The following is a 13,964-nucleotide window of genomic DNA, read 5'->3' on the forward strand; positions in this document are numbered from 1 at the left end:
AATAAACTCAAGAGTTTTGCATCTTTTATAGAATCAGGAATGTGGTAACGGAAGGTAAAGGGTAATCTTTATTACCCTGTACTTTAACTTTAGTAACTTATGTTTCCGTGAACCATTTTTAAATTCGTTATTGTCCTTTTAAAGAAAATTAGATACTGTCTTTTAATATGTCTCAAACAACATTTTTCTAGCTATGCTCACGACAGCTTGAGCTTATCAAAGCAGTGTATTGAAATTGAAAATGTGGGTATATATCAGACACCCAGATTTCAATACTTACTTCGACTGATCAGGAAACGGCTGATGCACAACCAGCACCCGCAGAAGGAAGGTCAAAAGGTAATTAGTTTAACCTAAATTTAAGCAGTGCTTTCATCTGAACAAAGAAACAAATTTGGGTGGAAGATACAAAAATGATAGCTTTAATTTTCAAACGTACGACTCATCAATTCAAGGAACCGCATTTCAAAATGAGTTATTACCTAAGACTGGTAGCAGTCATTTAAGACACGCAAGAAGTGATTGGAACGCTAGAAGCGAAGAATTTTATGAAAATCACTCTGTAGTAATCCATTATTTCAAATCTAGTGATTATGGTAATTCTAACTTTGGCGAATGTGGATCATGAAATTAAGAGAGTATAGTTCGAAGTGAATTATTACCTAAAGCTCATGGCAACAATAAGGTGTCAGTAATCATTGCTCATGGCAACAATAAATGCCAGAAAAAATTGCAGTTTAACAAAGTCACTGTCATTACAACACAGTATTTATAATAAGGAAAACGTGACTCGTTATTTTCGCAAAACTTGCACCTAAAGAATATTAAAGCACATATTTTACATTTAAAGGACCTCACAAGAGGTTGCCAAATTGAAGAACATAAATTTTTAGTTCTTCAATATACTCATAGCTTCTTTTTGCCAGCTATAACAAAGAATTTCAGAATGCAGTTCAATTAACCGTGATTTTAGTGTATCGTATTTGCCCGTCACTGGTGGGTGCAAAACGATATCGCAAACGCTATTGAGAATATCAGACTCGATTACAGATATCACGTGATTGAATTTCTTTGTGTTCGGAAATAGTTCAACAAACGGGAATTTCTCAATTAACTAGTCATGAAATTAACGAAATTTCAGCAAAAGTTCCATCTGGGCAAAAGTTAACTACTGAACAAAAATGTAGTGATGACTTGCACCCTTATTTGCCACATTCTAAAAGTTTAGACATCGTTTTATTTGATCAAGAAACAGAAAGTGCTCTTTCAGCAAATGGTGAAATTACGAAAAGTTGAAAAGTGGGTCCCACTCGTCAAGAAGCGGCAACCGTGCAGTGAATAAACGAGGGCGTTAAAGATCTGGATTTGCTACGTAATGAAAGTGCAGTAATGACAATCGGTAAAGAGGTTGTGACTTGAATAGCTGATGTACTAGAAATGAAGATAACTCAGATGATGGACTAGAATTTGTGTCAAGCAGCATTACCAAAATTAAAAGAACTGCTGAAAGTTTAAAATCTAACCTGTCCTTCTAAGAAGACCGTGGTGGTTAAGATTGAACGCGAAGCACTTGACGAACAGATGCCTTAGAAAGAAGCGCTTGATTAAGGAACACTGACGCCTGAAAATGAAACTCTTGCTAAAGAAACGCAGACGCCTGTAAAAGAACCTCTGGGAGAAACATCTGAAGAAACACAGAAGCGTGAGTAAGAAACAAATCCATTGGCTCCCGCTTGTTTCTTAAAAATTGTTCACAGCAGAGAAACAACTGATTTAGATGAAATCGACAGTAAAAGCATGAACGTAAGATTGCGCTTTGTATAAAAATTAAGGTACGGTCTAAGAATGAGATATCGGAATGAGTATTTAGTGATGTTGACTCCTAAAGGTTTACCAAATCGGAATTGTCTCTGCAAAGGAAGGGACGTTTGCCAGGCATTGAACAAACTCGAATGACGCACTTGGTCGGAATGTTAAAATCTAGTCATCTCCAACGTCCTCCATTACAAACTGAACATCCTTGCGATGACCCAAAAGGTGAAAAGCCTTTAGTGACAGAATCCTTGGAAAAAGAATCAATGCATAGGACAGCTAGACTTTCTGGAAAAGAAAGTTAGGGATCCAGAAAATTGAAATGGAAATTCATAAATAAACTCAAGAGTTTTGCATCTTTTATAGAATCAGGAATGTGGTAACGGAAAGTAAAGGGTAATCTTTATTACCCTGTACTTTAACTTTAGTAACTTATGTTTCCGTGAACCATTTTTAAATTCGTTATTGTCCTTTTAAAGAAAATTAGATACTGTCTTTTAATATGTCTCAAACAACATTTTTCTAGCTATGTTCACGACAGCTTGAGCTTATCAAAGCAGTGTATTGAAATTGAAAATGTGGGTATATATCAGACACCCAGATTTCAATACTTACTTCGACTGATCAGGAAACGGCTGATACACAACCAGCACCCGCATAAGGAAGGTCAAAAGGTAATTAGTTTAACCTAAATTTAAGCAGTGCTTTCATCTGAACAAAGAAACAAATTTGGGTGGAAGATACAAAAATGATAGCTTTAATTTTCAAATGTACGACTCATCAATTCAAGGAACCGCATTTCAAAATGAGTTATTACTTAAGACTAGTAGCAGTCATTTAAGACACGCAAGAATTGATTGGAACGCTAGAAACGAAGACCTTTATGAAAATCACTCTGTAGTAATCCATTATTTCAAATCTAGTGATTATGGTAATTCTAACTTCGGCAAATGTGGCTCATGAAATTAAGAGAGTATAGTTCGAAGTGAATTATTACCTAAAGCTCATGGCAACAATAAGGTGTCAGTAATCATTGCTCATGGCAACAATAAATGCCAGAAAAAATTGCAGTTTAACAAAGTCATTGTCATTACAACACAGTATTTATAATAAGGAAAACGTGACTCGTTATTTTCGCAAAACTTGCACCTAAAGAATATTAAAGCACATATTTTACATTTAAAGGACCTCACAAGAGGTTGCCAAATTGAAGAACATAAATTTTTAGTTCTTCAATTTACTCTTAGCTTCTTTTTGCCAGCTATAACAAAGAATTTCAGAATGCAGTTCAATTAACCGTGATTTTAGTGTATCGTATTTGCCCGTCACTGGTGGGTGCAAAACGATATCGCAAACGCTATTGAGAATATCAGACTCGATTACAGATATCACGTGATTGAATTTCTTTGTGTTCGGAAATAGTTCAACAAACGGGAATTTCTCAATTAACTAGTCATGAAATTAACGAAATTTCAGCAAAAGTTCCATCTGGGCAAAAGTTAACTACTGAACAAAAATGTAGTGATGACTTGCACCCTTATTTGCCACATTCTAAAAGTTTAGACATCGTTTTATTTGATCAAGAAACAGAAAGTGCTCAATCAGCAAATGGTGAAATTACGAAAAGTTGAAAAGTGGGTCCCACTCGTCAAGAAGCGGCAACCGTGCAGTGAATAAACGAGGGCGTTAAAGATCTGGATTTGCTACGTAATGAAAGTGCAGTAATGACAATCGGTAAAGAGGTTGTGACTTGAATAGCTGATGTACTAGAAATGAAGATAACTCAGATGATGGACTAGAATTTGTGTCAAGCAGCATTACCAAAATTAAAAGAACTGCTGAAAGTTTAAAATCTAACCTGTCCTTCTAAGAAGACCGTGGTGGTTAAGATTGAACGCGAAGCACTTGACGAACAGATGCCTTAGAAAGAAGCGCTTGATTAAGGAACACTGACGCCTGAAAATGAAACTCTTGCTAAAGAAACGCAGACGCCTGTAAAAGAACCTCTGGGAGAAACATCTGAAGAAACACAGAAGCGTGAGTAAGAAACAAATCCATTGGCTCCCGCTTGTTTCTTAAAAATTGTTCACAGCAGAGAAACAACTGATTTAGATGAAATCGACAGTAAAAGCATGAACGTAAGATTGCGCTTTGTATAAAAATTAAGGTACGGTCTAAGAATGAGATATCGGAATGAGTATTTAGTGATGTTGACTCCTAAAGGTTTACCAAATCGGAATTGTCTCTGCAAAGGAAGGGACGTTTGCCAGGCATTGAACAAACTCGAATGACGCACTTGGTCGGAATGTTAAAATCTAGTCATCTCCAACGTCCTCCATTACAAACTGAACATCCTTGCGATGACCCAAAAGGTGAAAAGCCTTTAGTGACAGAATCCTTGGAAAAAGAATCAATGCATAGGACAGCTAGACTTTCTGGAAAAGAAAGTTAGGGATCCAGAAAATTGAAATGGAAATTCATAAATAAACTCAAGAGTTTTGCATCTTTTATAGAATCAGGAATGTGGTAACGGAAAGTAAAGGGTAATCTTTATTACCCTGTACTTTAACTTTAGTAACTTATGTTTCCGTGAACCATTTTTAAATTCGTTATTGTCCTTTTAAAGAAAATTAGATACTGTCTTTTAATATGTCTCAAACAACATTTTTCTAGCTATGTTCACGACAGCTTGAGCTTATCAAAGCAGTGTATTGAAATTGAAAATGTGGGTATATATCAGACACCCAGATTTCAATACTTACTTCGACTGATCAGGAAACGGCTGATACACAACCAGCACCCGCATAAGGAAGGTCAAAAGGTAATTAGTTTAACCTAAATTTAAGCAGTGCTTTCATCTGAACAAAGAAACAAATTTGGGTGGAAGATACAAAAATGATAGCTTTAATTTTCAAATGTACGACTCATCAATTCAAGGAACCGCATTTCAAAATGAGTTATTACTTAAGACTAGTAGCAGTCATTTAAGACACGCAAGAATTGATTGGAACGCTAGAAACGAAGACCTTTATGAAAATCACTCTGTAGTAATCCATTATTTCAAATCTAGTGATTATGGTAATTCTAACTTCGGCAAATGTGGCTCATGAAATTAAGAGAGTATAGTTCGAAGTGAATTATTACCTAAAGCTCATGGCAACAATAAGGTGTCAGTAATCATTGCTCATGGCAACAATAAATGCCAGAAAAAATTGCAGTTTAACAAAGTCATTGTCATTACAACACAGTATTTATAATAAGGAAAACGTGACTCGTTATTTTCGCAAAACTTGCACCTAAAGAATATTAAAGCACATATTTTACATTTAAAGGACCTCACAAGAGGTTGCCAAATTGAAGAACATAAATTTTTAGTTCTTCAATATACTCATAGCTTCTTTTTGCCAGCTATAACAAAGAATTTCAGAATGCAGTTCAATTAACCGTGATTTTAGTGTATCGTATTTGCCCGTCACTGGTGGGTGCAAAACGATATCGCAAACGCTATTGAGAATATCAGACTCGATTACAGATATCACGTGATTGAATTTCTTTGTGTTCGGAAATAGTTCAACAAACGGGAATTTCTCAATTAACTAGTCATGAAATTAACGAAATTTCAGCAAAAGTTCCATCTGGGCAAAAGTTAACTACTGAACAAAAATGTAGTGATGACTTGCACCCTTATTTGCCACATTCTAAAAGTTTAGACATCGTTTTATTTGATCAAGAAACAGAAAGTGCTCTTTCAGGAAATGGTGAAATTACGAAAAGTTGAAAAGTGGGTCCCACTCGTCAAGAAGCGGCAACCGTGCAGTGAATAAACGAGGGCGTTAAAGATCTGGATTTGCTACGTAATGAAAGTGCAGTAATGACAATCGGTAAAGAGGTTGTGACTTGAATAGCTGATGTACTAGAAATGAAGATAACTCAGATGATGGACTAGAATGTGTCAAGCAGCATTACCAAAATTAAAAGAACTGCTGAAAGTTTAAAATCTAACCTGTCCTTCTAAGAAGACCGTGGTGGTTAAGATTGAACGCGAAGCACTTGACGAACAGATGCCTTAGAAAGAAGCGCTTGATTAAGGAACACTGACGCCTGAAAATGAAACTCTTGCTAAAGAAACGCAGACGCCTGTAAAAGAACCTCTGGGAGAAACATCTGAAGAAACACAGAAGCGTGAGTAAGAAACAAATCCATTGGCTCCCGCTTGTTTCTTAAAAATTGTTCACAGCAGAGAAACAACTGATTTAGATGAAATCGACAGTAAAAGCATGAACGTAAGATTGCGCTTTGTATAAAAATTAAGGTACGGTCTAAGAATGAGATATCGGAATGAGTATTTAGTGATGTTGACTCCTAAAGGTTTACCAAATCGGAATTGTCTCTGCAAAGGAAGGGACGTTTGCCAGGCATTGAACAAACTCGAATGACGCACTTGGTCGGAATGTTAAAATCTAGTCATCTCCAACGTCCTCCATTACAAACTGAACATCCTTGCGATGAGCCAAAAGGTGAAAAGTCTTTAGTGACAGAATCCTTGGAAAAAGAATCAATGCGTAGGACAGCTAGACTTTCTGGAAAAGAAAGTTAGGGATCCAGAAAATTGAAATGGAAATTCATAAATAAACTCAAGAGTGTTGCATCTTTTATAGAATCAGGAATGTGGTAACGGAAAGTAAAGGGTAATCTTTATTACTTTAGTAACTTATGTTTCCGTGAACCATTTTTAAATTCGTTAATTTCCTTTTAAAGAAAATTAGATACTGTCTTTTAATATGTCTCAAACAACATTTTTCTAGCTATGCTCACGACAGCTTGAGCTTATCAAAGCAGTGTATTGAAATTGAAAATGTGGGTATATATCAGACACCCAGATTTCAATACTTACTTCGACTGATCAGGAAACGGCTGATGCACAACCAGCACCCGCAGAAGGAAGGTCAAAAGGTAATTAGTTTAACCTAAATTTAAGCAGTGCTTTCATATGAACAAAGAAACAAATTTGGGTGGAAGATACAAAAATGATAGCTTTAATTTTCAAACGTACGACTCATCAATTCAAGGAACCGCATTTCAAAATGAGTTATTACCTAAGACTGGTAGCAGTCATTTAAGACACGCAAGAAGTGATTGGAACGCTAGAAGCGAAGACCTTTATGAAAATCACTCTGTAGTAATCCATTATTTCAAATCTAGTGATTATGGTAATTCTAACTTCGGCAAATGTGGCTCATGAAATTAAGAGAGTATAGTTCGAAGTGAATTATTACCTAAAGCTCATGGCAACAATAAGGTGTCAGTAATCATTGCTCATGGCAACAATAAATGCCAGAAAAAATTGCAGTTTAACAAAGTCATTGTCATTACAACACAGTATTTATTATAAGGAAAACGTGACTCGTTATTTTCGCAAAACTTGCACCTAAAGAATATTAAAGCACATATTTTACATTTAAAGGACCTCACAAGAGGTTGCCAAATTGAAGAACATAAATTTTTAGTTCTTCAATATACTCATAGCTTCTTTTTGCCAGCTATAACAAAGAATTTCAGAATGCAGTTCAATTAACCGTGATTTTAGTGTATCGTATTTGCCCGTCACTGGTGGGTGCAAAACGATATCGCAAACGCTATTGAGAATATCAGACTCGATTACAGATATCACGTGATTGAATTTCTTTGTGTTCGGAAATAGTTCAACAAACGGGAATTTCTCAATTAACTAGTCATGAAATTAACGAAATTTCAGCAAAAGCTCCATCTGGGCAAAAGTTAACTACTGAACAAAAATGTAGTGATGACTTGCACCCTTATTTGCCACATTCTAAAAGTTTAGACATCGTTTTATTTGATCAAGAAACAGAAAGTGCTCTTTCAGCAAATGGTGAAATTACGAAAAGTTGAAAAGTGGGTCCCACTCGTCAAGAAGCGGCAACCGTGCAGTGAATAAACGAGGGCGTTAAAGATCTGGATTTGCTACGTAATGAAAGTGCAGTAATGACAATCGGTAAAGAGGTTGTGACTTGAATAGCTGATGTACTAGAAATGAAGATAACTCAGATGATGGACTAGAATTTGTGTCAAGCAGCATTACCAAAATTAAAAGAACTGCTGAAAGTTTAAAATCTAACCTGTCCTTCTAAGAAGACCGTGGTGGTTAAGATTGAACGCGAAGCACTTGACGAACAGATGCCTTAGAAAGAAGCGCTTGATTAAGGAACACTGACGCCTGAAAATGAAACTCTTGCTAAAGAAACGCAGACGCCTGTAAAAGAACCTCTGGGAGAAACATCTGAAGAAACACAGAAGCGTGAGTAAGAAACAAATCCATTGGCTCCCGCTTGTTTCTTAAAAATTGTTCACAGCAGAGAAACAACTGATTTAGATGAAATCGACAGTAAAAGCCTGAACGTAAGATTGCGCTTTGTATAAAAATTAAGGTACGGTCTAAGAATGAGATATCGGAATGAGTATTTAGTGATGTTGACTCCTAAAGGTTTACCAAATCGGAATTGTCTCTGCAAAGGAAGGGACGTTTGCCAGGCATTGAACAAACTCGAATGACGCACTTGGTCGGAATGTTAAAATCTAGTCATCTCCAACGTCCTCCATTACAAACTGAACATCCTTGCGATGACCCAAAAGGTGAAAAGCCTTTAGTGACAGAATCCTTGGAAAAAGAATCAATGCATAGGACAGCTAGACTTTCTGGAAAAGAAAGTTAGGGATCCAGAAAATTGAAATGGAAATTCATAAATAAACTCAAGAGTTTTGCATCTTTTATAGAATCAGGAATGTGGTAACGGAAAGTAAAGGGTAATCTTTATTACCCTGTACTTTAACTTTAGTAACTTATGTTTCCGTGAACCATTTTTAAATTCGTTATTGTCCTTTTAAAGAAAATTAGATACTGTCTTTTAATATGTCTCAAACAACATTTTTCTAGCTATGTTCACGACAGCTTGAGCTTATCAAAGCAGTGTATTGAAATTGAAAATGTGGGTATATATCAGACACCCAGATTTCAATACTTACTTCGACTGATCAGGAAACGGCTGATACACAACCAGCACCCGCATAAGGAAGGTCAAAAGGTAATTAGTTTAACCTAAATTTAAGCAGTGCTTTCATCTGAACAAAGAAACAAATTTGGGTGGAAGATACAAAAATGATAGCTTTAATTTTCAAATGTACGACTCATCAATTCAAGGAACCGCATTTCAAAATGAGTTATTACTTAAGACTAGTAGCAGTCATTTAAGACACGCAAGAATTGATTGGAACGCTAGAAACGAAGACCTTTATGAAAATCACTCTGTAGTAATCCATTATTTCAAATCTAGTGATTATGGTAATTCTAACTTCGGCAAATGTGGCTCATGAAATTAAGAGAGTATAGTTCGAAGTGAATTATTACCTAAAGCTCATGGCAACAATAAGGTGTCAGTAATCATTGCTCATGGCAACAATAAATGCCAGAAAAAATTGCAGTTTAACAAAGTCACTGTCATTACAACACAGTATTTATAATAAGGAAAACGTGACTCGTTATTTTCGCAAAACTTGCACCTAAAGAATATTAAAGCACATATTTTACATTTAAAGGATCTCACAAGAGGTTGCCAAATTGAAGAACATAAATTTTTAGTTCTTCAATATACTCATAGCTTCTTTTTGCCAGCTATAACAAAGAATTTCAGAATGCAGTTCAATTAACCGTGATTTTAGTGTATCGTATTTGCCAGTCACTGGTGGGTGCAAAACGATATCGCAAACGCTATTGAGAATATCAGACTCGATTACAGATATCACGTGATTGAATTTCTTTGTGTTCGGAAATAGTTCAACAAACGGGAATTTCTCAATTAACTAGTCATGAAATTAACGAAATTTCAGCAAAAGTTCCATCTGGGCAAAAGTTAACTACTGAACAAAAATGTAGTGATGACTTGCACCCTTATTTGCCACATTCTAAAAGTTTAGGCATCGTTTTATTTGATCAAGAAACAGAAAGTGCTCTTTCAGCAAATGGTGAAATTACGAAAAGTTGAAAAGTGGGTCCCACTCGTCAAGAAGCGGCAACCGTGCAGTGAATAAACGAGGGCGTTAAAGATCTGGATTTGCTACGTAATGAAAGTGCAGTAATGACAATCGGTAAAGAGGTTGTGACTTGAATAGCTGATGTACTAGAAATGAAGATAACTCAGATGATGGACTAGAATTTGTGTCAAGCAGCATTACCAAAATTAAAAGAACTGCTGAAAGTTTAAAATCTAACCTGTCCTTCTAAGAAGACCGTGGTGGTTAAGATTGAACGCGAAGCACTTGACGAACAGATGCCTTAGAAAGAAGCGCTTGATTAAGGAACACTGACGCCTGAAAATGAAACTCTTGCTAAAGAAACGCAGACGCCTGTAAAAGAACCTCTGGGAGAAACATCTGAAGAAACACAGAAGCGTGAGTAAGAAACAAATCCATTGGCTCCCGCTTGTTTCTTAAAAATTGTTCACAGCAGAGAAACAACTGATTTAGATGAAATCGACAGTAAAAGCCTGAACGTAAGATTGCGCTTTGTATAAAAATTAAGGTACGGTCTAAGAATGAGATATCGGAATGAGTATTTAGTGATGTTGACTCCTAAAGGTTTACCAAATCGGAATTGTCTCTGCAAAGGAAGGGACGTTTGCCAGGCATTGAACAAACTCGAATGACGCACTTGGTCGGAATGTTAAAATCTAGTCATCTCCAACGTCCTCCATTACAAACTGAACATCCTTGCGATGACCCAAAAGGTGAAAAGCCTTTAGTGACAGAATCCTTGGAAAAAGAATCAATGCATAGGACAGCTAGACTTTCTGGAAAAGAAAGTTAGGGATCCAGAAAATTGAAATGGAAATTCATAAATAAACTCAAGAGTTTTGCATCTTTTATAGAATCAGGAATGTGGTAACGGAAGGTAAAGGGTAATCTTTATTACCCTGTACTTTAACTTTAGTAACTTATGTTTCCGTGAACCATTTTTAAATTCGTTATTGTCCTTTTAAAGAAAATTAGATACTGTCTTTTAATATGTCTCAAACAACATTTTTCTAGCTATGCTCACGACAGCTTGAGCTTATCAAAGCAGTGTATTGAAATTGAAAATGTGGGTATATATCAGACACCCAGATTTCAATACTTACTTCGACTGATCAGGAAACGGCTGATGCACAACCAGCACCCGCAGAAGGAAGGTCAAAAGGTAATTAGTTTAACCTAAATTTAAGCAGTGCTTTCATCTGAACAAAGAAACAAATTTGGGTGGAAGATACAAAAATGATAGCTTTAATTTTCAAACGTACGACTCATCAATTCAAGGAACCGCATTTCAAAATGAGTTATTACCTAAGACTGGTAGCAGTCATTTAAGACACGCAAGAAGTGATTGGAACGCTAGAAGCGAAGAATTTTATGAAAATCACTCTGTAGTAATCCATTATTTCAAATCTAGTGATTATGGTAATTCTAACTTTGGCGAATGTGGCTCATGAAATTAAGAGAGTATAGTTCGAAGTGAATTATTACCTAAAGCTCATGGCAACAATAAGGTGACAGTACAACTCATGGCAACAATAAATGCCAGAAAAAATTGCAGTTTAACAAAGTCATTGTCATTACAACACAGTATTTATAATAAGGAAAACGTGACTCGTTATTTTCGCAAAACTTGCACCTAAAGAATATTAAAGCACATATTTTACATTTAAAGGACCTCACAAGAGGTTGCCAAATTGAAGAACATAAATTTTTAGTTCTTCAATATACTCATAGCTTCTTTTTGCCAGCTATAACAAAGAATTTCAGAATGCAGTTCAATTAACCGTGATTTTAGTGTATCGTATTTGCCCGTCACTGGTGGGTGCAAAACGATATCGCAAACGCTATTGAGAATATCAGACTCGATTACAGATATCACGTGATTGAATTTCTTTGTGTTCGGAAATAGTTCAACAAACGGGAATTTCTCAATTAACTAGTCATGAAATTAACGAAATTTCAGCAAAAGTTCCATCTGGGCAAAAGTTAACTACTGAACAAAAATGTAGTGATGACTTGCACCCTTATTTGCCACATTCTAAAAGTTTAGACATCGTTTTATTTGATCAAGAAACAGAAAGTGCTCTTTCAGCAAATGGTGAAATTACGAAAAGTTGAAAAGTGGGTCCCACTCGTCAAGAAGCGGCAACCGTGCAGTGAATAAACGAGGGCGTTAAAGATCTGGATTTGCTACGTAATGAAAGTGCAGTAATGACAATCGGTAAAGAGGTTGTGACTTGAATAGCTGATGTACTAGAAATGAAGATAACTCAGATGATGGACTAGAATTTGTGTCAAGCAGCATTACCAAAATTAAAAGAACTGCTGAAAGTTTAAAATCTAACCTGTCCTTCTAAGAAGACCGTGGTGGTTAAGATTGAACGCGAAGCACTTGACGAACAGATGCCTTAGAAAGAAGCGCTTGATTAAGGAACACTGACGCCTGAAAATGAAACTCTTGCTAAAGAAACGCAGACGCCTGTAAAAGAACCTCTGGGAGAAACATCTGAAGAAACACAGAAGCGTGAGTAAGAAACAAATCCATTGGCTCCCGCTTGTTTCTTAAAAATTGTTCACAGCAGAGAAACAACTGATTTAGATGAAATCGACAGTAAAAGCATGAACGTAAGATTGCGCTTTGTATAAAAATTAAGGTACGGTCTAAGAATGAGATATCGGAATGAGTATTTAGTGATGTTGACTCCTAAAGGTTTACCAAATCGGAATTGTCTCTGCAAAGGAAGGGACGTTTGCCAGGCATTGAACAAACTCGAATGACGCACTTGGTCGGAATGTTAAAATCTAGTCATCTCCAACGTCCTCCATTACAAACTGAACATCCTTGCGATGACCCAAAAGGTGAAAAGCCTTTAGTGACAGAATCCTTGGAAAAAGAATCAATGCATAGGACAGCTAGACTTTCTGGAAAAGAAAGTTAGGGATCCAGAAAATTGAAATGGAAATTCATAAATAAACTCAAGAGTTTTGCATCTTTTATAGAATCAGGAATGTGGTAACGGAAAGTAAAGGGTAATCTTTATTACCCTGTACTTTAACTTTAGTAACTTATGTTTCCGTGAACCATTTTTAAATTCGTTATTGTCCTTTTAAAGAAAATTAGATACTGTCTTTTAATATGTCTCAAACAACATTTTTCTAGCTATGTTCACGACAGCTTGAGCTTATCAAAGCAGTGTATTGAAATTGAAAATGTGGGTATATATCAGACACCCAGATTTCAATACTTACTTCGACTGATCAGGAAACGGCTGATACACAACCAGCACCCGCATAAGGAAGGTCAAAAGGTAATTAGTTTAACCTAAATTTAAGCAGTGCTTTCATCTGAACAAAGAAACAAATTTGGGTGGAAGATACAAAAATGATAGCTTTAATTTTCAAACGTACGACTCATCAATTCAAGGAACCGCATTTCAAAATGAGTTATTACCTAAGACTGGTAGCAGTCATTTAAGACACGCAAGAAGTGATTGGAACGCTAGAAGCGAAGAATTTTATGAAAATCACTCTGTAGTAATCCATTATTTCAAATCTAGTGATTATGGTAATTCTAACTTTGGCGAATGTGGATCATGAAATTAAGAGAGTATAGTTCGAAGTGAATTATTACCTAAAGCTCATGGCAACAATAAGGTGTCAGTAATCATTGCTCATGGCAACAATAAATGCCAGAAAAAATTGCAGTTTAACAAAGTCACTGTCATTACAACACAGTATTTATAATAAGGAAAACGTGACTCGTTATTTTCGCAAAACTTGCACCTAAAGAATATTAAAGCACATATTTTACATTTAAAGGACCTCACAAGAGGTTGCCAAATTGAAGAACATAAATTTTTAGTTCTTCAATATACTCATAGCTTCTTTTTGCCAGCTATAACAAAGAATTTCAGAATGCAGTTCAATTAACCGTGATTTTAGTGTATCGTATTTGCCCGTCACTGGTGGGTGCAAAACGATATCGCAAACGCTATTGAGAATATCAGACTCGATTACAGATATCACGTGATTGAATTTCTTTGTGTTCGGAAATAGTTCAACAAACGGGA

At 36.0% G+C, this 13,964-nt stretch overlaps 1 protein-coding gene across 1 annotated transcript in view; it reads left to right on the top strand.

Moving 5' to 3' along the window:
* Window positions 1–13,964, top strand: part of LOC118191138 (uncharacterized) — a 227,958-nt gene that overhangs the window by 145,728 nt on the left and 68,266 nt on the right. The gene's annotated exons all lie outside the window — the stretch shown is intronic.

Source organism: Stegodyphus dumicola, chromosome 2, assembly GCF_044657685.1.
Source record: "Stegodyphus dumicola isolate Sdum_Otavi_A_Nest chromosome 2, ASM4465768v1".
NCBI lineage: Eukaryota > Metazoa > Arthropoda > Arachnida > Araneae > Eresidae > Stegodyphus > Stegodyphus dumicola.